Consider the following 22,721-nt stretch of genomic DNA (forward strand, 5'->3'; position numbering starts at 1 on the left):
GCTGGTACTTTGAAAAAGCAAACAAAATTGACAAAGTACTGGTCAATCTAATTAAAAAAAGGAAAGAAGAAAACCAAATCATCAGCATCAAAGATGAAAAGAGAGACCTTACCTCTAATGAAGAGGAAATCAAGGCAATCATTAAAAACTATTTTTCACAATTATATGGCAATAAATATAGCAATCTAGGTGAGATGGATGAATATATATAAAAATATACATTGCCTAGATTAACAGTAGAAGAAATAGAATACTTAATCCCATATCAGAAAAAGAAATTGAACAAGCCATCAAAGAACTCCCTAAGAAAAAATCCCCTGGGCCTGATGGATTTACAAGTGAATTCTATCAAACCTTCAAAGAACAACTAATTCCAATACTATACAAACTATTTGACATAATAAGCAAAGAAGGAGTTCTACCAAATTCCCTTTATGACACAAATATGGTACTGATCCCAAAGCCAGGTAGATCAAAAACAGAGAAAGAAAACTACAGACCAATCTCCCTAATGAACATAGATGCAAAAATCTTAAACAGAATACTAGCAAAAAGACTCCAGCAAGTGATCGTGAGGGTTATTCATTATGATCAGGTGAGATTTATACCAGGAATGCAAGGATGGTTCAACATTAGGAAAACCATTCACATAATTGACCATATTAACAAGCAAACCAACAAAAAGCACATGATTATCTCAATAGATGCTGAAAAAGCCTTTGACAAAATACAGCATCCATTCCTATTGAAAACACTAGAAAGTATAGGAATAGAAGGACCTTTCCTAAAAATAATAAACAGTATATACCTAAAAACCATCAACAAGCATCATATGCAATGGGGATAAATTAGAAGCCTTTCCAATAAGATCAGGTGTGAAACAAGGATGCCCATTATCACCTCTATTATTTAACATTGTACTAGAAACACTAGCAGTAGCAATTAGAGAAGAAAAAGAAATAGAAGGTATTAAAATAGGCAATGAGGAGACTAAGCTATCACTGTTTGCAGATGATATGATGGTCTACTTAAAAAATCCTAGAGAATCAACTAAAAAGGTAGTAGAAATAACTAACAACTTTAGCAAAGTTGCAGCATACAAAAAAAAGGGGGAACAGGGCTACTTTGCCTCTTTGGCAAAGCTGCGCCTTGTGCAGAGTCCCGGATTGAACACTGCTTCGCTCTGCTCCCTGATCCCCCTGGGAGTGACACTGTGCTAGATGACTCCAAGGAACAAAGGAAATTGGGGACCTTATATACCAATTGGGACTATCCAGGGGCTGGGAGAGATGATTGACATTATACTGACAGGATACAATCAAGCTTGGGAAAGGAATCATAGCTAGAGGCTAGGGTGTAAGGGAAGGGACTGCTTACACAATGGATACTAAAGGATGGTCCCTGCCCAGGTGTGTCCTCCTGGGTAAGGGTCCCTGATATAATGAGGAAGACTACCCAAGACAAAAGGATATTTAGCATTTATCCTGGGGTCCATTATTCAGTCAACAAGTTCTAGTCTGAGATTCCCTTCAGGGTGGATTCTCACAGGAACAGGGAACTAGCATAGGCTTTGGGGGTCTCCCACCTACAAGCTATTTCTAAAACTTGGGGTTCATCAGATCTCACTAAGCCACAAGGTTGGGAACTCTAGATTCCATGTCGACAAAATTAAACAGTTGCTGGCATTTTATGCCCAGAATTCTCTTCCTCCTCATTTCCTCCTTCTAAACTTCCTTGGCTTCCTTTAAGTCCCAGCTAAAATCCCATCTTATGCATCTTCTCCCTTAATACTGGTGCATTCTTTCTGTTGATTTTCTCCAATTTCTCCTGTCTATCTTGTTTATAAATAATTTATTGCCTATTATCTCCCCTATTACTCCATAGACTTCTTGAGAACAAGCATTTTTCCTTTTTTTGTATTTCCTGGGGGGATCCATACAGTGCCTAGCACATACTAGGTGCTCAATAAATATGTGATTATTGAGTGTTTGGAGTTAAGAGGCAGAGAGAGGGTTGGGCTGACAAAAGATCATGAAGAGATAAAATAATTTCAGTGTTTATGAACATGGTTATGTAATATTTGTGAATAATAACAAATCAAGAGTATGATCAACCAGGAGAACATCCTACACGGTAACCAAAATATTCTGGGATGATCAACTGTGAAAAACTTAGCTACTCTCAGCAGTACAATGATGATCCAGGACAATTCTGAAGGACTTATAAAGAATGCTATACATTTCCAGAGAAAGACTTGTTGGAGTTGGATGCAGATTAAAGCATACTGTCAACTGGGTTTCCAGAATCCCAAGTGTACCTCTATCCCTTGGGAACTTGCCTTGGGGGAAGTCTCAGACTGATCTCCCTTCAGGCTAAATAATAAACTTTTTTTTTTAAACCCTTAACTTCCCTGTATTGACTCCTATGTTTAAGAGTGGTAAGGGTGGGCAGTGGGGGTCAAGTGACTTGCCCAGGGTCACACAGCTGGGAAGTGTCTGAGGCCAGATTTGAACGTAGGACCCCCAGTCTCTAGGCCTGACTCTCAATCCACTGAGCTACCCAGCTGCCCCCTAAATGATAAACTTTAAAGTACAAAATGATCCCAGTTTAGGTGGGACTAGTAGATATAATCAAATGTTAAGTACCCTTTTTGTTTTAGAAACTTCTCCCAAAAGTCCTCTCTCAGATAGCCCAGCCCTAGGCTAGACTCTTCCTTCTTGGACTTTTCATTTCCTTGTAGCCTTTGAAAAGCCAATCAATCAGACCTCTCTGTCTTAATTTCCCCAAAAGTATAGAAAATCCCTATATTCTATTGTTCTTTGGAGAATCATCTAGTGGAGAGATTTTCTCAGAAACATTGTCCCTAGAGCCCCCAGAGTTTTGACTCTGTGTGGTATTTAATACTGGGCTCTGTGTGGCAGCCAATTATTAAGGACCTGTCTTTTTCCTGATTAAAGATTTAATCTTTCCCGATTAAAGATTCTGTGTTTTTCAAAATCCACAATACTATTTTTCACTTTAACTTATATTTTTATTTTGGGGTTTTGGTTCTATAGTAGTACTTTCTTACAATAATGACCAATATGGAAGTATATTTTGCATGATAATGCATGTATAACCCAGAAGAAAAAGATTACAACCATTCCTGTGTGTAACTAAAGTGGAGTGGAAGAGTAGGTCTTGAGGAAAAAAAAGAGATTGGAAGTCTAGGGTATTTAGAAGGTATTGAAATTGAGGCATTAGAGGCTAGAGGATTTAGAAGGTATTGAAGTTGAGGCAGTAGAGTATAGGGGATGTTTTAGTCTCCTAAAATGAGGGCAGGAGATGAAGAGAAAAATACTGGAAACCGGGCACTGAACTCATGGTGGAAGAAAAGAGAGTGTGTCCTTGGAATTCTGTAGATAATGGCTACCAAAATCTTGATTAGGTAATATATTTGGACTGACTGATCCTCAAAAGGAGAAATTACTGAGTCGGGTAGTTAGAAGAGCCTGGAAATGGCCAAGGCTAGCATTTGTATAGGCCTTTAGGTTTGCAAAACTCCTCCACAGATATTTCCTCTTATTTTACAAGAAGGAAATTGAGGGAAGTGGAATTTAAATTACTTGTCTGGGGTCACATTGTAGGAGTCTAAGAGCACATCTAACTCCCAGCCCCTCCTCTAACCTCAGGGTAATAAGTCTCCGAAAACTCAGTCCTGATAGGAGCCTTGGATGGCTCCCATCCTTCACCCTCTTTGCCCCCCGGGGAAGGAAGGATGCAAACTCCAGCTTCAGCACCATTGAAAGTATCCGGGCAGGCACGGGAGGGTGGAGAGCCACGGCCGTCCACCAGGGGGCACCCTGGCTCAGCAGCCGAGCCCAGCCAGCCCAAGAGATAGGTAGCGGGACCCGCCCTAGGGACAGCCCTAGGTCTTGGAAGTCGAGCCATTAGTGGTTTCCTTGGCAACTCTCCAGTTCCGCCACGCCTCTGACTCCACGCTTGGGGCGCTCTTCTCCCCCCATCAGCTAGTTGGGCGGGGGCAATAGGGAAAAGGCCTGGTATGGAGACTGAGGGGCCACAGAGAGCCAGTATGGGCCCTTTAAGAGCTGAGCTCCGTAGGGGCCCGGCAGCTCCGCCCCGCCTCCCGCGGGCAGGCATGCGCAGAATTGCTTTCTCGGCGCCGGCCCGCTCCCTTTATGCCCCCGCCCCTTCCTGAGCCCTAGGTTCCTAAGAAACGGCCGCAGTCCCGGCCACGCGCGAGGCCGCTGCTGTCGTCCGGCGCGCTCCCTGTCCCGAGAGTCCTCGTCCTCTTCCTTGCCCGCTCCCCCCCGCGTCCCGTCCTGTCCGGCTCCGCAGCTTGCACTCCCCGTGCGTCCAGCTCTAGAGGCCCTTTGAGCTCCGCACGGGGCCGTAGCCAGGCTCAGGGCTCCCGGTGCGGCCTTAGGACGGGATGCAGGCAGGCTCGGGCAGCACGTCCGCGGGCCCCGCGCGCCAGGTGAGAGCGGGGCGGGGCGGGACGTTGGGGGAAAGGGTGGTTACCTAGGGGATGGAAGGGGCGGGGCCCCCACCCACGACCTCAGTTTCCACCTCTGTAAAACGAGGGGCGCCGGCACGGCCACGATCCCTTCCCCTTGTGCATCCTGGCAGCCTGGCCAAGGCGAGTAGCCTGAAAGGCCTCTTACTTTGGTTTACCAATGGGGAAACTGAGTCCCCAAAGAGGGCAAACCCGGACTGGTCCACCCATGGTCACAGTCTGCCAGTCGGTGACGGAGGCTGCATTCGAACCCAGGACTTAGCAGCTTTGTACCCTGCCCTCTTCACCACCTTCCCTTGTATACTTTGGCCTGCTCGGATAATGAGGCTGCCTCGCCTTCTCCTAGGCTCTCCCCAAGGTTGAAGGGCTTGGGGAAACCAGCCCTTGCGCCGCTCCGACCTTCCCCTCCCCTCCCCGGCATAGGCACTCCCTTCCGGGCATCCTCGACCGCCAGCATCCCTTCTGTGCTTCTGTGATTGGAAACGGATGAAGGGTTGGGGCAGCCGCCCTTTGTTGGGTGCTGTATTGTCATCGAATTGTGTGCCCCATTCAGATGAAGAAGGAAGGGAAGGAGAGGGAAGAAGGAAGAGATGAAGAAAGGAAGGAAGGGAGAGAGGGAGGAGAAAAGAACGAAAGGAAAAGGAAGAAGGAAGAGATAGAGGAAGGAAGGAAGAAAGGAATCATAATAGGTGCTTCCCATGTGTCTGGCACTATGCTAAGCACTTTAAAAACATAATTTCATTGGATTCTCACAGCGACCCTAGAAGAATAATAACTAGTTTGTATGGCATGTTGATGTATTAAAAAAACACTTGACAAATAACCTGGTATTGATGCAAGTAGATTTGCTATTTTACAGACATGGAAACGGGTTGAGAGGTAGGTGACCTGTCTGGGGTCTCATTGCTAATAAGTATCCAAGACAGCTCTCCTGAAGCCAGATGGCCAGTCTTTTCCGCTATCTTGAAGGCTTGTTCCAATTACACTATATATTCTCTGACCATTAAGAACCCTTTGGAGATCTAAGCATGGCAGGCAGGGTTGCTTACAGGGAAACTCAGTCTTACAGCAGGAAGGAACTAGCATGGTGTAGTGATTAGAACAACTGCATCTGAAATCAGAAATTCTTGGCTCAATTCCTATTTCAGCTCTCTGACCTTTGCTTCTTTGATCTGTGAAGTGAGGGAACTGGCCTAGATGACTTCTAAGGTCTTTGCTAGCTCTAACTACGTGGGTGACCTTAGTGATTACCTTACATTAAAAGACATAATTGTGGAACAGACCATGAAAAATGGGGCAAGGGTGCAAAAAAGCTAAGTAATGAATTTTTTATTCCTGGGCAACAAGGATTTCCATGAACAGAATTGTCTATCAAATTTTGATTCATTATTGTAGAATGTTAGGGTTGGAAAGAGACTTTGGAGATTGTGAAGTTCAGCCCAACCCTTTTACAAATGAGGACTTGGCTTGTCCAAGGTTATAAATAAGTCAACAAATGATCATCAGTAGAATCCATACTTTTTGATTCCTTATCAAGGGAACTTCACTTTATAATTCTACTGAGGAGTGGAAGTTCAAACTGGATCTTCAGATTCCGCACAGAACTTTCTTCATGTTGGGAAAAGCCTGGGATCTGGAGGTGGGGGAACTGTGTTTGTTAGCTTATCTTGTCTGGTCCTCAGTTTTCTCATCTAGAAAAGAGAGGAAGTTGGACTCATTGATAGTTCAAGTCCCTTTCGGCTCAAAACCTTGATACTCTGTTTTTAGTAAGAGGTCAGAAGCAGCTATCAAAGGAAATAATACTTCAATACCTCAAGGATCAGTATGAGGAAAAAAGATAAGATTTTAAAATAGATCACATTTGCAAAAGCATAGAGAAATGAATCCAGAATCTCATGAGGGTAGTTTTAGTTTCCCTTTTTAAAAAATATAATTTGATATAACTTTTTTTAAAATCTCTTACCTTCCACCTTAGAATCAATACTATGTATTGGTTCCAAGGCAGAAGATGGTAAGTTCTAGGCGATGAGGGTCAAGTGACTTGCCCAGGATCACACAGCTAGGAAGTGTCTGAGGTCAGATTTCAACCCAGCACCTGTCTCTGAGCTATATAACTTTTTAATGATTCCACACTTAGACAGGGATTTTTCGTAGGTTAAAATGTCAGATCCACACTTTATGTAAGCAATATTTGACAACCTGGAAGAACCTTACTAAATATGGTTTATCAGTAATTAATCCTTACCTACAGGTGTTTTGGGCTTATTTTTGCTATTTTAATAGGGAGCAAGCAGGTGGACTTGGAGAGACAAATGAAAGATGATATCCCCATATCAATACAAAGTCAGAAGTTCTCAAAGAGTGGTGTTCACAGAATTGCAGATTAGTCATCCTGTACCCATTAGCAGATAGAAATATGTGCACCTGATATACAGGTGAGGTGCTTAACAAATTAAGGACTGGGCTATAATATTCTACTATTTCTGGTCTGGACCTGTGATCTCATCAGCTGGAAGGAACTTCCCTTGCAGAAAATTCCTACTGTGGCAGACTAGTCACTGCTTATCAATTTATAGTCCTGAGATTTGTTTATGATCACCCACATAGCCTATATTCATCAGAGGCAAGGAGAGGAAGCCAAGTGAGAAGTTTAAAGAAAAACAGGAGGGACCCCAGAGGAAATTTCCAATTATGAAGTATCTTAAATCCACCATTCCCATGGTGCTACACCTACAATGTGTAGCTTATAAAAAAATGCTCCTTGACAAGATTCCTGGTCTTTGGACAATTGCCTAAAAGATTGTTACATGGAAGGCTCTTTCAGAGCTTCCTCTTCTTCAACCCAAGTCAGGTGACATCAGCATCTGTTATCAGTTTCAATATTGTATTGGTATAGGGAATTTATAGTGCAGCTAATAGGTAAGCTCACCTAATGTAAATCCAATGCCTCTCCTGTTTCAAACCTCTTAATATTTATACTCTTCCCCTGGGATATAGAGGTTTTGGCTTTGTTAAAGCAGGACTACAGTCAGCTTGGCTGAAACTTCTAACACCATCCCCATTAGGAAGATTTGGCAAAGATTCTTAATGCTACCTCTTCAGAGAGTCTCAGCTTTATCTTGTAGGAGAGAACAGGTATTAAGATATCTCACTGGACCATTATTGATTAGAACTTGCACCCTCAATCCATGCTAAGAAGAAACTTAACAGTTAGTGCTTTGTAATCTTTATTTTTCATCAAATAAAGATCAAAATGGACTTGAGAGATGACCTAACCAAATAGCATTATATAACTGATGAGGAGAATGAAACCTAAGGTGTGACTTGCCCAAAGTCACACAGATTGGTGTAGAACTGAAACTAGATTTTAGGGTTTAGGATGTTCTTTGCCACACTGTGTAAGTTTTATAGTTAGTGGAATGATCTATTCATTATTGGAAACAGAATATTTTAAAAATGTAATTTTTTTGGATACTTCTCCAGATCTGTGATCTCTTTGCTGTTGTTCAGACCACATTATGCCCATGCCTTCTCACCTTGATCTTTATCATCTATGATCCTTGCTTGTATTCCCCCCTGGAAATCTTTCCCAGAATGTCTGCTTGATAAATGAGGAGACTTCTTCCGCATCTCTAGGTGTTGCATTTGTATTGGCAGAACATTAACAGTTTGCAATTTTTCAAAAGTTTTGTAGAGTTGAAAGTAAGTACACAGTTTAGTAGTTTTTATTCTTTGCTCACTTTTTTTCCACTATGTTTTCTGCCAAGGGTTATTATCCTCCCTTCTTTCAAACAATACAGAATTCAATTTCTCCAAATTTTGTCTTTTGTGCCTCAGTCTAGGACAAGCTACTCGTCCCACTGTTTTTGTGTGTACCATTTTTGTTTTCTTATGCAGTACAATCAGAGACTATGATATTAGAGGTCAAATATGATTTCATAGAAGACTGAAAAATTGTTTCCCTTTTTTTCTATCCACTTTTTTTGATTGAACTAGTTTAATCAATTCTTTCTACAAGTTTTAAAAAAATTTCTTTCTCCTGCTTATATATTTGTATGTGTATATATAATCCTAAATACAAAAGACTTGTGTTTGTGTCTATATATACACAATTATGTGTATATATATATATAATCCTAAACACAGAAGACTTGTACAGTTTAAATGTGATAAAAATTAGAAATTTTTTGAAATAGTCATTAAATTTAAAAATGTGAAGAGAAAAATTATTTTTAGTTTTTTAAGTTGATTTGTAATAGATATGGTAATCCATTTTCCACTTTTAGTTACACAATTTATTACCTGTGGGATTTTGGATAAATCGCTTCTCTCATTTTCCTCATATATAAGAAGAAAGGGTTGACTAGATGAACTATTATCTTTTCTTCTAGCTCTCAACCTGGGATCCTCTGGCTTCCACTCACTAAATAAGATGTGTATTTGATATCATCAGTAGCTCCTTCAAAAGTTATCACTTTCATAATGTAATTTCATAGATAACATGAAATTATGGAAAGGATGCAGTTATAATAGAACTATTAGGTTACTGAGCAAAGGTGAAAGACTTTTTGCATACATTCACTGAGAAATAATGTAGAACATGGAAGGTCAGTTTCATTGAGGGAGAAACAACTCACAAATCTTTGACTGTTTCTGGTTCTCTGAATCAGCATTAACCACATTTATCAGAACATTTCCTTGAATATTGCTATATTCTTCATACAAATTAACTTTTTGTCCCAGATCATTGTAGACCAAATGCATGTGTGAATCTAAATTCTTCTGCTAGCTACTGTACTTTGAAGAGATTTTGGAACTGACCTGGGAGCCCCTTCATTAGGCAGCTGAGGGGCCCAAAGGGAGTGTGATTTTGATCAGTATGTCTCAGAAAGAGAAGTGAACTTGGAGTTTAGGAGACCTAGGTTTATGTCCCAACTATATGTACTGATATGTGACTTTTAGGAAGTTATTTAGCCTTTGTTTTTTCATCTATAAAATGCAATGCAAAAATATTTTCAATATTACCTCACAGAGCTGTCATGAAGTGTCTTACAGATCCTCAAGGGCCACATAAATGTGGGGAGCTATTACTATTTCTTAAGATCATACAACTACTGGAACAAAAACCTAGTTCTCCTAATCTATCTAGTGCTGAATAAAGATCCTTCTTCAGAGGGAACCTGTAGAGAAGTTTCCTTTATGCACAGTGGTTGAGCTCATTTCTATTTGGGACTGTAGCAGGTTTGGTGGAGTTAGGCAGTTTCTGAGGTCTTGCCTTAGAAGGACAGAATAACACTTTGTTCTTCAGAATAATTAATATGGAAGAGTTATTTACTCAGGACTGTAAAAGTTTTCTCTAGTTGCTATGCCAGAAGTACCTTTGACAGACAATTGCATAACATTTCATACCATTCTGGGACAGCCAAAGGCAAGTAATCAAACTTGGACTGTAATAAAGTAATTGACAGTGTTTGACAGGAAAGACAAGGAAATGAGGAAACAGAGAAACTCATAATATTAACAGAGAAGTTGTAGAGTAAGTCAATATCCTCATCAACTTTCACTGAACACATTTCCTAGTTTCAAGATAAGAGTGGAAGTAGAACCTACTTACTGCAGATCACCTGATCTGTTACACCTGATATTGGAGTTGTAATGTAGAAGTAGGGAAACCAAAGAACTGAATAAACATTTGAATCCATTGCACCTGTATTATTCTAATGGCTTTTAAGTTGCACATTTAATTGTAGGAGTCCTAACTCTATGACTAAAATGAGTACATTTTACATAAGTGTTTAGTGTGTTTGTTGAATATAAGAGTCACAAAAGGGAAAGATGTTTCAGATAATAATTATTGCAAGAATTCAATGGATCTATGATTTCATCTTTGGGAATTTCTTGCAAGTTAGTCTAATCAATATTTATTTGCAGTATGCTGAGTCCAAGGCACAGGGCTCTTATGCCCCTGTTTAGAGCATCCATCTAATAGCTTGTAGACCTTCTCTAAAGTCTTTTACTGTTTTGTGGATATCAGTGATATTATGTGATCAGTAATCATGGAACACCATGATCTCATAAAGAAAAAAATTTTGCAAGTGACCCAAATAGCAGACACATCTATGGATGTAATTCACAGCTTAATACCAATTATGATGTGTAAAAAATGGCCCAAAAGAAAGCAAGGACATGTATGATGTGGTTAAGTAGTTAATGCTGCTCGAGTATTAGCAATATATATTTTTAAAATACAACTTAATCACAGAAAATGCCCTTTTTGGCCTAAAAAGTAGTTCTGTCTTTACGTGCCTTTATGTCTCACTATCATTCCTCCTTGATCTGGTATGATCTGGAATAAAAAGTGAATTTCTTTGTAGACTAGCAATGTTCAAGGAAATATTCTGATAAATTGTCAATAATGACAATTCAGAGAGTCTAAGACAATCAAGTAGCAAATTCAGCCTTGCCTTCAGTTCTCCCTCACCAACCCCCTATGGACTACTTTATGTCTCAAAGAATACATGCAGAAAGAAGATAGCCTTACTGGCATTTGGAATGCTAAAAAGATCTTCAAAAGTAAGGTTAGGTAGCATTATGAGATGGAACAGAATGGCTTTTTTAGATTGAGAATCCTCAGCATCAGAAGGAATGAATTAAATGTTTTCAATCCCTAAATTTTATAGCACCTCCTGTGGATTTCAGGATTAATTGAAAATTGAGTTCCATCCAGCCCTTATCACAGAATCTTTGTTAATAGGTAAAGGAGAAATTTTGTGGTACTCATAAAATGAGTAAGGAAGAAAATGGACATTTATTAAATACCTATTATATATGTCAGGCACTATCCTAAGTGATTTACAAGCATCTCATTTGATTATAATAGCTCTGGGATGTAGGTGCTATCATTCCCATTTTGCAGTTGGAAAAACTGATTGGGACAGTGGTTAAGTGCCTTAGGGTCCCATATTAAGTGTCTTGAGGCTCGATTTGAACTCGCCTCTTTGTGACTCAAGACCCAGCACTTTATTTTCTAAGATGTCTCAAGAATAGGATTTGGATTAGAATTTTATTCACTGTATGACCTTTCATAAGTTATTTAACTCTTTGAATCTTCATTTGTTTAAGAAAGGGGTTGGATTAGATGATCATTTTATGAAGTGGAAATTTAAGGGGAACTTGAAAATATTGAGGTACACCCTCTTTAGCCACTATTCAAAAAGACTGAGAAAAAACAACTTTAAAATGGAATGTATTTATTGAGAGATCAATGTGGGGTGCTGTCTCAAGTCATTAACCTAAGACAAATGCCCTCCAAAATTTACAGACTGAGATGTGGCCATGTCTCTCTCATTGATGAGAGTGAGACTGATTCTTGAGTTATAGAAAAATTCTTCATTTATAGGAAAATGCAATAGACTTATTTTACACATTCAAGCCTTCCTTAACATTGAATACAATTGGACAGTTTCAAAGCAAATTAACATTTTAAAGAAATGGTCCAGAGTTGGAGACAAAGGTTTTAATCTATAAATAAAGGATAGGAATATTATGCAAAGAGAGGAGGAGTTCAAAACTGGATTATCTGGGAGGAGCTAGTGTGAGGATCATTCCCAGCCATTGGGTTTGATTACCTGGGATACAATGGGAGAGACTTCTTTTTCATCTTAAAACATCAATTATTTAATAAATTGATATTTTTCCATGGTTACATGATTCATGATTTTTTCACTCACCCCTCCGGGAGCTGACAAGCAATTCTACTAGGTTTTACATGTATGGTAGAGATTTCTAAGGAAAAAAATGGTACTCAGGATTTGATATTTGGATACTTTTGGGGTCTAAGAACAGATCAATCTGGGATACCTGCCCCAGGCAAGTTCCCAAACAAATTCCAAAACACCTAACCCAAAACACTTAAAGCTTTAAGGCTTTTGTCCTGCTTGAAGAGTAATCTCTTGTCCAGAGGATGTGGGGGCCACAAGGGTGGAGACCAGCTTTACTAACTCACTATTACATTCTTGAGAATAACACTAATTTCTCACTCCTTGCATCTCTAAGATTCCTTTTTGGTCTTAAATTCTGCAACAAGGTGAATTAATGTCATAAAAAAATAAAGACTAAGAATTGTAGGAAAGGAATGAAATATTTTTACTTTGTTTAAAGATAGAAAATTCCTAATCTGGGGATTTTTTTTTCATAGCATTTTCTCAGAGAACACTTGTAGTTCCTAGCTCCTTGTCCCTGTCATCAGCAGTTCGCACATCAGCCTTGTGACAGGATGCCACCACCTTTGTGACCTAAATAGCACGTACAAGACTGCTTGGATAAACCCTGGCAGACTTAATCCCAACTGGTCTGATACCTTTTATAGGGCAGCCTACCATGGAGCACTAGCAATAAAGGCCATAAAGCATGTGATCCAAGTCATTTCCTGATGCTGGGACTATGCAATAAGAAGGAAAAGGTAGCTTTGTGAACTTTTTTTTTTAGTAAGTTTTTATTTATATCTTCTGTTTCTTACATCAGTTACCCCAAGTACCCCTTTCCCTCCCCATCCTATTATAGTATTTTTTTAGAGAAAAAAAAAAGCAACCAGTCAGCTGATCAAAACATTTAAAAGGTCCCCAAAACATGTGCAATGTGTTACACCTCTGGACTTCCCACCCCTCCCTCTTCAAGTCCTGCTTGATTTTTAACATTTTGTTATTATTATTATTATTATTATTATTCCTGTTGACTCCTTAGGAGCATAGGGCCGCAACCATCTCACGCCAACACATTTTGTTATATTCCCTTTAAATTTTTTTTGCATATGGTTATGACTTTTTTTTTCTTCTGTTTCTGAAAACACAGTTCTATGTCTCTTCAGGTGCTTTATTTAGCAATTCCCAGTTTCTCTTTCCCTTATCTCCTTTTCTCATTTGTTACCCCTTTCCCTCTGGAGATTTGCTTATTGGTCCCTTTCCCTCTCTTTTTTTCCCCTCTTAGGTAGATTCCTCTCCCCCCTCACCTAATCCTGTTCATTATTTTTAAATTTCTTTTTTTGTGCCCTTTTACAAAAATGATTTCTCTTACTCTCTTCATTATTTGTCCTCTCCTTCTGTCTGCTCTAGACCTTCATTCTCTGATTCATGACCCCTATAATTATCTAATTTTTCTTTGTATTCTTCATGCAATCAAGGCTTCCAAGGTATCCAGCCTAGGCTTTCTCCTTCAGGTGGTTTCTGCCACTGCCTTGTAGAGCTTGGCCCATTAATTTCCCTTTTCCATTGTGCTTAACTTCCTAAACAATAGCAATTATTGCAGGTGTCAGAGAACATGCAGCCCTATGGTAGGACCTTTCTTCTATATCCCTGATTATGAAGCCTATCACTGATTTTTATCCTTCCCTGGTTCCCCTTTTTGCCCCATTTGCCTTGTTGACTGGGAAAAAACAGAACAACCAAAGTAGTCAGAAAAATCACTGTATAATCAGGATAGGGATTAAGTCCAATATTTGGCCCTTTACTCAGAGTCTAGTGCCACAACTTTTACAGGGTCCAGTGATTCCCAAAGTGGGTGCCACCACTCCCTGGTGGGTGCTGCAGTGACCTGGGGGGGCCCCGTGATGGCTACAGGTGCATTTGGGAGCAGTGAATAACTGTAAGGGGGTGGTGATAGTGTGTGACAGGGGGCGCTAAGTAATATTTTTTCTGGAAAGGGGGCGGTAGGCTAAAAAAGTTTGGGAACCACTGGTCTACACCCTGGGCTCTGAGGACATTATCCCTGGGAGTGCCACCATGCTAGATGATGACTCCAAGGAACAAAAGAAATTGGGGAATCTATATACCATTTGGGGAGATCCAGGGGCAGGGAAACATGATTGACATTACCATAGTTACAAGGAAGTGGGAGTGTTCAAACTATACTGACAGGATACAATCTAGCTTGAGAAAAGAGTCTTAGCCAGAGGCTAGGTTGTAAGGGCTACCTACTATGGTTACTAAAAAAGGTGGTCCCTGGGCAGGTGTGGGTCTTTCCTGGAAAAGGGTCTCTGATGCCAGGGGAAGACTACTTAAGAAAAAAAGGGCACTTAGCATATGCTTAGCTTCACCTAACTGGGATTGTTATTTACCTACCTTAAGAGTCCCTTATTCTGTCTGAAACTGCTAGCCTGAGATTCCCTTCCCGGTGGATTCTTATGGGAACTGGGAAACAAGTATAATTTTTGGAATCTTCCCAACTTACAAGCTAGTCCTAAAACTTGAAGTTCATCAGATCTTACTAGGCTACAAGTTTGGAATTTCTGGATTCCATGTCACAGCCTCAAAGTGTCCTTTTCTTACTCCCTCAGGTGACAGTTGATCCCAGGGGTTCCAATTCCTGTCCTTCCTAGGTAGAACAAGTAGACTTTCAGGCACCCAGTCTTCTCAGGTCAAACCTAGCACCTCACCTCTCAGTAACTGTCTCTTTAGCCACAGGAGCATTCAGCAGTGGAGACCTCTCCCTCATCAAGGCAGGCCTCCTTTCTTTCCCCATTTTTTCTTCCCTTTCCTCCTCTTCCTTAACTATGTCCTGAAGGCTCTTCTCTTCTTGATGGAGTGACTGCTATCAGTGCCCTCAGGGTCACCTCCCCATTCTAGCCTTAGATTTGACCATGACACATCATATCCCCCTTTCCTCCTTCCCATGTTGTAATGTAGTCCACAAATAGCCTTTGATTTCCCTGTAAGCAGGCAGTTGTTTGGTTCTGTCCATAGAGCCTTCTGTCTGTCACTTTACTGTTATCTCTGCCAGACCTCTGCTTTCATCTCTTTCTCCTGTACAATTAGAAACAAGTCTCAGGGGTAGCTAAGTGGCTCTGTGAATTGAGATCCAGGCCTAGAGACAGGAAGTCCTAGGTTCAAATCTGGCCTCAGAAACTTCCTGACTGTGTGATCCTTAACCCCCATTGCCTACCCTTACCCCTCTTCTGCCTTGGAACCAATACAGAGTATTGATTCTAAGGCACAAGGTAATGGTTAAGAAAAAAAAAGTCTCATGAGGGCAGTTAGGTGGCTCAGTTGATTGAAAGCTAAGCCTAAGGACTGGAGATCCTGGGTCCAAATCTGGCCTCAGGCATTTATAGCTATGAGACTGGGTAAGTTACTTAAACCCCATTGCCTAGTACTTACTGCTCTTCTCCCTTGGAACTGTAATGATAAGAGTTATTTTTAAAAAGGAGAGAAAAAGTCTTATTGGTTTCTGTCACTTTGTTGCTGTTGTCGTCCTTGGCTACTGCATATTTTAACTTTCTGCATTTCTGTTTGGCGTTTGAGAAGCAAATAATCTTCTGTTCTGGTTTTCATAGTCTTATTGAACATTCATTTTTTTTTTTCATTTACAATTAAGGTCACTCTAGGCTGCATCTTAACACCATTGCACTTCATTATATGTTCTTTAGTTCTGTCCTACATTTTCTTGTTGGCATAAAATAGTTTTGTATTTTTAAATTTTCTTTCCTTTGTGTTTGAAGGTCTTTTTCCTGATCAGTTGCAAAATTTGTTTTTAATTGAATTATTCAGTCACTAAGTGTCTTGGAATCTTCCACACAGGGTTTTTTCTGGAGATGACCTGTGAATTATATGCTTCCAAAATGATCCAGGGCAAAGTCTGATTGATTTCCTCCTTGTTGGAGCTCAGCAAGTTCATGATATGGGTTTGGGTAAGAACAACAGTAAACTGCTGCTGGACTTAGCCCTTATCAGTTTACCTGGAAGACTCTGCAGGTTCATTGAAGGCTCCCCTTTGGTCTGGGTTTCTGCTCTGGTTATTCCTTTACATGCTTCAGGCTGGGCTGAAGCCTGGAGCTGAATCCTTGCTGAGTCCTCTTGCTGAAGCTGAGTCCATGCCTTGCTCTTGGGATCTGAGCCACACTGCTACTGTTGGCTCCTGATTGCTTTTTGCAAGTCAAGGCCTTTACCTCTCTCTAAAAGAGATGTCAACCCTGGATGTAGATCCCTTCCTCAGTCTATCGCAGAACTAGGTAGTGGGTAATAAAACTGCCAGATGGCTTCCATTACAGTTTTAGAATTATATCTAAGAATATGAGATTCAGAACTTGAAGGAACCTCAGAGACCATCTAATTCTTATTCCCTCTCCTATTTCTCATAGTTAAAGATAACTGAGGCCAGGATGTGAAGTGTTTTACCATGCATGCAGGCGACATTGTACTGAAATTAAAATCCAGGTCTTCTGATTCCTGATCTATTCCTTTTTATTTTTTATTTTTATTTTTTAATTTGATTTTTTTGTTAAACATTTATTAATATTCATTTTTAACATGGTTACATGATTCATGCTCTTACCTTCCCCTTCACCCCCCCCCCCCCCGCTCTCCCCCCACCCATGGCCGACGCACATTTCCACTGGTTTTAACATGTGTCATTGATCAAGACCTATTTCCAAATTGTTGATAGTTGCATTGGTGTGGTAATTTTGAGTCTACATCCCCAATCATGTCCACCTCAACCCATGCGTTCAAGCAGTTGTTTTTCTTATATGTTTCCTCTCTTGCAGTCCTTGATCTGTTCCTTTTTAGAAGCAACTGGGGGGCACAGGGGACAAAGTACTGGGTTTAGAATCAGGAACACCCAAGTTCCCTTGGACACAGATTAGCTATGTGATCCTAGGCAAGTCACTTAAACCTGTTTACTTAAGCTTCCTCAGCTGTAAAATAGAAGTAGTAACAGCACTTACTTTCCGGAATTGTTGTGAAGATCAACTAAGATAACATTTAGAAAGGTCTTAATACAGTCCCTACTATGTAGAAGGCACTTAAATGTTTATTTCTTCCTTTCTCCCTTATATTCCCTTAAAAATAAAGCAAGTTACACTTTTTTCTTTTAATCAATTCAGTCTCTCCCCAATACTTCACAGGTTTGGGAAAATGAGTAATCTTTACTCCACAAACTTATATATGATGAAGACAATTGTCTCTTGCTTCTCTTGAAGCACTGGTGGAAACAAAATATTGTTTATCAACATCACTGCTGATGTTGGTTCTTCTGTTTGTACTGGAGTGACTGCCAGTGTGAGCAGATCTCAGAAGCTGGAGGTGGTCACTCCTTAGCAGTCAAATCCAGAATTCCTGACTAGGTTTCCTTTTTCTGAGTCTAACCAACAAGATCAGCTTTGTTACCCTAGTCTGGGCACCTGATTTTAGGATGAGAATAATAGATGATCTGATCTTTTCATTGAAATTTTGGAATAATGTTATAGACTAGGTGGGCCTGGTCTGTTTAATGGTCTGTTTGCAAAGTGGTGTTTATAAGAAATAGGTGAGAGGCCAGTACTCAGTGTGAAATGATGTATCAGAGAAGATTGGCTACCATCCAGCAAGTTTGAGGGATAGAAGCATGATCAAAGAAGACCATAGAGAACCTCAGCTGGACCTGGTCCTAGACTTCATTTGGAGACTTGTGACTTTCTTAATGTGTGAGTCCCCCAAGAGTGGGGGTGGAGGGGCTCTGCACTGGCATCAGTATAGGAAGCTCTTGAGGTAGAGACTTCCTCTGCCAAGGTAATGTTGACTGGGGAAAAAAAAAACATAGGACTATTAAATAGTCAGAAAAGCCACTCTTTAAGGAAAGGGGTACAGGGCTGAGTTAGGTCTCTACACAAAGCTGTGAGCTACATGCCTACGCAGAGTCCAAGGATTGAACTCTTGGTTTCTCTGGTCCCTGACCTCTGGGAAAGCCAACTACACTACATTGGAAAATTCCAAAGAGCCATTAAAGTTGGGAAGCTTAAGTACCTTTCATGGGGAACATGGGAACTGAGGATGAGAGGGACAGTTGATTGACTTTATAATGGCAACCAAAGAAAATAAGGAGTTCTAGACAGGAATAACAGTGGGGAAAGACCCAAGGGCTGGGCCACCTGGGTAAAGGACTTTGGCCTAAGGGGAGAAACCATTGGGACAAAAAAGATACTTAACATCTGATGGGATTAGCTATCTCCACCTGAACTCCTTTAAGATCCATTGCTAGTCTGAGAATAGTGAAGTCAGATTTTCCCTTATGACAAGGTCAAATACCGGGCCTTCACCTTTGAGCTAAGTTAACTGGGGTTCATCAGATCTTTCTGGCTACAAGTTTGGGGGCTTCTAGATTCCACATCAACAGTAAGATCAGCATCTTCTCTGTGCTTTATAGTCTTAGGAGTTCAAGGCCCTGAAACATTAAGTGATTTAACTATAGCCATAATGGCCTTTATATATTCAAGGTAGAGCTTATATTCAGCCCAGCTATCTACTCTCTACTCTAGTACTCTTTCCATACAAGGGAAAATGTATAACCGTTGATAGTTTTTCAAGCAGCCAAGAAATATGAAATATGTTGTACATGTCAAATACTGTGCTAGTCCTGTGAGTGACATACAAAGACAAATAAGGATGTGATTACTACCTTCATGGTGTTTACTAATAGCTTTGTTGGAAAATTCACATGAAAAGATAACCAACAATAAAAGGGAGAATGTAAGATGCCTAATAGATCACTGTTGGCTAGTAATCCAGAAAGTCTTCCTAGAAGGCTGGGTCTTGAGCTGGTTTGTAAAGGGAAGGATAGGGTTCAGATGAGGGGGAGGCATTTTCTGTCCAAGAAGATCCGCATGAGGAGAAACAAAGAGTAAGGAATATGGAAGTCTTATTCTGGAGCAGATGACTAGATCAGTCTTGAGGGAGCACAGTGTTCTTAGGGATGTCATAGTGAGAAAGCAAAAGTTGAAGCTAGATTGTTGAGGACCTTGAATTACCCACACACACACCTTATTTCTAACAGTAGACATCTTTAATAGATTTTATAGATTCAAAGCATATTAAAAACATGGGAAATTGAAACACATTTTCCTCCAGTATGAACAGGATCAGTTCTGTTCAAACAAAATGTGATCCTGACATAGAGGAAAAACTTAGTTAAAAAAGAATTTCCCCATGTCAAAGGACTTCTGTGTAGGAGCCAGGGTTTGCTTTGGCTTCCCAGGCCAAACTCAGCACAGGAGGTCAGCGCTACTTCCTTTTGGGGATTAAAGTTTTTTAAAGCTGAAAATAATCTTTGCCTTAAAATTTTCCCACAGAACCACCTTATGCTCTATTTTTCCTCCTTTTAGGGATTTACTAGAAACTAGGCAGCTGGAAAAAAAAAATCTTAAGACCAAGCAATTCTTTGCTTTTTTACCATCATGTAAAAAAAGTCTTTATTTCCAGTCATTGAATGTTGTATTATTATCTCCATAAGAAGAGAAAGAGGGAGGGAGAGAGAAGCTTGTTTTCCCCTATCTTGTTAGGAGAAAAGCAGGTGGTGGATGGCTAGCTCAAGTCCCTAGTGTAGCAGGCAGCAGCAGTTGGAATGGACCCTGAAACAGTCCTGCAGAATGTTGCCCGTTTTGTATGTGAAAGGAGGGGCCACAGGGAGGAATTTTCTCAACTGTCATTTCACTCCTGATCTGACAGGGATCCAGGGGAATTGGTTTTTTGGTTGGGAGGTCTTGATTTTGGTGTGGATCCTGAGTGATTATGGCTCCTCCGTCCTTTGATTAGTGACTGTGACAAAGCCTCAGAAGTCTAGAGCTGCTCTCTTTGGGAGAAGACATAGTGGATAGTGAAGTTCATCCTTTCCCTCCATCCTTGATTCCCCTACACCTTTTCCCCCAGTACCTTGAATTTAAATTATCTTTTAATAAACCCCTGATAGCTTAATATTTAAGAATCTGGAGCAGTTACATTGGGGGGGGGGAGGTGACTGATCTTATGGCTGAGGGGAAGACTAATTTCAAAGACCATCTTGAGGGGTAAAGCTACTTGAACTTAGGAGTGGGGGGAGGCTTGTCTCAACAGGACTGGCTCTGAGGGTGGGATCCAACCAATTAGGGTCACAACTGAACTCCAAAACCTTCCTTCAACATCCCCACTATAGCTTTGCTAGTTTGGGAACCTCTTTGAGTTTGTTCCCTCATAGGTCTTCCCTGGGGTGGGGGTGAATGATTAGCTGATTTGGCCCATTGAAAGCTATCAGGTGGGGGGGTCCTGATAATAAACCCCTCCCACACCATCAATACTCACCCTCATACACTAGCTCTTTGCCTAGCCTCTTTTCTAAGGTCTCATAAAGGCAATGACTTCCTTGGTTGTTAGGCTTGTTTACTGTTCCTGGAGGCCAATTCTTTTTACTATCCCAGCTTCAGAGTAACTCAGTTCATAAAACACTTTGGATTATTTTATGTTCTAGTAAATATATTATAACACAATGATGGTGAACCTTTTAGAGACTGTGTGATGTGCCCCACCCCCCATGAGTGCTGGGCCTGTCCCCCTTCTTCTCCACCCAGATAGGGGAGTAAGGAAGCACTCCCATTGGGCTGCTGAGCAGAGGGGCAGGTGAAGTGAAAAAAAAATGTCCTTGTGCATGGGTGTGGGGGCAGTATGTGTCCACAGAGGGTGCCATCTTTGGCACCTATGCCATAAGTTTACCACACATTAGGCATTACATTTCATTGCAATTTTTTTTTCAGTCCCAGATCATAGATACATGCTATTAGAGTTTTAAAATGCTAAGATAAGGGTCAACTGGGTAGCTCAGTGAATTGAGATCCAGGCCTAGAGACCAGAGAGGTCCTAGGTTCAAATCTGGTCTCAGACCTTCCCAGCTGTGTGACCCTGGGCAAGTCACTTAACCCCCATTGCCTACCCTTACCACTCTTCTGCCTTGGAGCCAGTACACAATATTGACTCCAAGATGGAAGGTAAGGGTTTAAAAGAAAAAATGCTAAGATAATTGCTATTGATTTACAGAGGAAATTGCCCTTTGTGCCATAGTCTGGGTTGTTTCTTGAACAAATTCTTTTGAGCTTCTCTTTGATTATAACTAGGTGGGCACCCTGGACAAAGGAAAGTGACAAGGGCTTGGTTTTATGGGCAATAAATCAAACTAATAATGTTTTTTGAGGTTTCAAAAGCAAATGTTGGGTGTTAGAATTTGCAAAGAATTACATCCCAACTGAGCAGTGAGGAAATAAACTGTTTAATATAAGTTTTATATATAGGATTTGGAGCTGTAACGGACCTTTAGAAGTCACGTAGTCTAGTTCCCCCATTTTTTAAATGTAGAAACTGAGAATTAGATGGGAAATAACTTGGGTTCCACAGCTTTTAAGCAACAGATTTGAGATTTTACCCCAGATCTTCTGATTCTAATGTGCTTTCCATTACAAATTGTAATTCTTCAAATCTACATCATTTCTTTCAAGTCATCACTGATTTTTAAAGAATCAAAATTTATTAAGTACCAGCTCTTTTTAGCCAACAATTGTGATGCATGGTCTTTCTTTCCAAGCATTGTTTAAAACACACTTTTCCTTAAAAAAGGTTTAGCTCTCATTTCTTGAAAACAGTATCTTTAATGATAAGCAAGATAATTTTAGAAAAAGCTAGAAAGATCTGCAGAAACTGATGCAGAGAAAAATAAGCAGAATTAGGACATTGTACACAATAACATCAATATTTTATGATGTTTATCTGTGAAAGCTTTACTACTCTTAGCAATACAGTGATCTGGGGCAACCTGAAGGACTTATGACTTATGACAGGGAATGATACCTATCTTTAGAAAAAGAATTGTTAAGTCATTTTTCACATCAGTGTATTTATAATTTTAATTTGGGATTTTGGTGACGGACGAGTTTGCTCTTAAAACAAGGACTGATATGGAAGTGTGTTTTGCATGACAATAAAAAAACTTAACTAGAAAAAAAATAAAATATCTCAAACAAAATGATTCTCCTCATCATTGATGACTTAAAAAAGGAATTGCGTTGCAGGGAAATTAAAAAAAAAAAAAAGAAAACTAGTAATTGTTCAATTCTCCTTAAGAATTAAGTAAGAAGTCCTTAAACCACCCATGAAAGAGAAGACAGCATTCTTGGAAACTAAAACCTTGAGCAGTAGTTCAAATTATGACTGATCACTGTGTTTGGTTAAGCTAAGAGAAAAGGTTGAGGGAGGGGGCAGATGAGAAGTGGTCAACTTCTGCTTGAGTGCCACAGTCAAACTAAATGTGAAGATCTAGTATTTCAGTTAAAAAAATAGCCACTGTTGGTCAATTTAAATCAAATAGTGAGCACATCAAGCTTGGTATGTCAATAATTGAAATGGTGGTAACTCAGTCCCTTTAGTTTGCAGTAGATTGAGAC

The 22,721-nt window shown here is 40.2% G+C and overlaps 1 protein-coding gene across 1 annotated transcript in view; it reads left to right on the top strand.

The window, feature by feature from the left end:
- The first annotated feature begins 4,231 nt into the window (after positions 1-4,231).
- GFOD2 (glucose-fructose oxidoreductase domain containing 2) overlaps positions 4,232-22,721 on the top strand; it is a 79,282-nt gene continuing 60,792 nt past the window's right edge. Inside the window, exon 1 of the mRNA XM_044663215.1 lies at positions 4,232-4,477. The gene's annotated coding sequence lies outside the window, so the exon portion shown is untranslated. The remainder of the gene's footprint in view (positions 4,478-22,721) is intronic.

This window comes from Gracilinanus agilis, chromosome 2, assembly GCF_016433145.1.
Source record: "Gracilinanus agilis isolate LMUSP501 chromosome 2, AgileGrace, whole genome shotgun sequence".
Lineage (NCBI taxonomy): Eukaryota > Metazoa > Chordata > Mammalia > Didelphimorphia > Didelphidae > Gracilinanus > Gracilinanus agilis.